Source organism: Acyrthosiphon pisum, chromosome X (genome assembly GCF_005508785.2).
Source record: "Acyrthosiphon pisum isolate AL4f chromosome X, pea_aphid_22Mar2018_4r6ur, whole genome shotgun sequence".
Lineage (NCBI taxonomy): Eukaryota > Metazoa > Arthropoda > Insecta > Hemiptera > Aphididae > Acyrthosiphon > Acyrthosiphon pisum.
This window is the reverse complement of record NC_042493.1, coordinates 41,589,170-41,590,187: the sequence shown is the minus strand read 5'-3', so window position 1 is coordinate 41,590,187 and position 1,018 is coordinate 41,589,170. Positions and strand designations below refer to the sequence as shown.

The window sequence follows — 1,018 nt, the reverse complement described above, 5'->3', positions numbered from 1 at the left end:
TTATTTTTAATATATCCAATATGGTAATAGTGCCCATCTATAAATGGGCACTGTATACATTGACCCGGACAAATGTTAACTTATTCCAACTTTGCCCTCGAAAAACGGGCATTGTGCACAGTGACCGGGCACTGTGCACAATGCCCAATTTTCTACTTTGCCCGTAACATATATAATAAATACAAAAACTAGTAAGTTATTCACCTTCATTTTTTCCATTTAGAATGAATCAACGGCTTCAAAAGTCCCAACCAGATTCCGCCGCAGCCTTGATTTCAGAAAAAAAGTTTTCTTTTTCACTTGCAGTTTTGAGGTGTTGTGTTCTCTCAATGTCTTCCCTGTTATAATACAAAACATATTTTGAAATTATTTATTCACTTACATTTTTATCCTTGTGTTACTAGACACTAGTACTAGTAAGGTGTGTTGACAAATTAATAGTGAAACTGACAGCTATTCACAGCGTCGTGCGACGCTTTATAATATGATACATTGATAGGTACCCCACTATTAGTGTAACTTGAGAAATTTGGTGGGACAATTTTATTTTTTGTAATTCTAACCAAAGATTAGATTTACTGTAGGTATATGTAGCTTAACGTCATATCTGAGCTAAATGTGTAATATTATATATTATACCTACATATTTGATAATAGGTACCAGAGGCCCCTGTATAAAAAAACAACAATGTAATTTTATGTGGTATATCCGTTAAAAACATTTTATCTATTACTTTAAGTATTTATATATAGAGTTATTAACCGAACGTGCTTATCCACATTTATTCATATGATTGTAAATGTATTAAAATTCTTATTTCAAGAATTTTTTTTCAAATACTTTCGATTTAAAAAGCTTCTTTCTTTATAAACTAAAAACACAATTTTACTCTTTATGATTGTAATTTAAAAAGGTGGGTAAGTAGATTTCACTCTGCTGTACAGTAGGTTAGGTTTGATATAATATCATTGTATAAGAAAAACGATTCTGAGCGGAGAAGGTATGTCAGTCTAGGTA

The 1,018-nt window shown here is 31.2% G+C and overlaps 1 non-coding gene across 1 annotated transcript in view; it reads right to left on the bottom strand.

Moving 5' to 3' along the window:
- The window catches only part of LOC100572598, a 6,811-nt gene extending 6,326 nt beyond the window's left edge, over positions 1–485 (bottom strand). Inside the window, exon 1 of the transcript XR_510819.3 lies at positions 205–485. This is a non-coding gene — a transcript (uncharacterized LOC100572598). The remainder of the gene's footprint in view (positions 1–204) is intronic.
- Between the last annotated feature and the right edge of the window lie 533 nt (positions 486–1,018).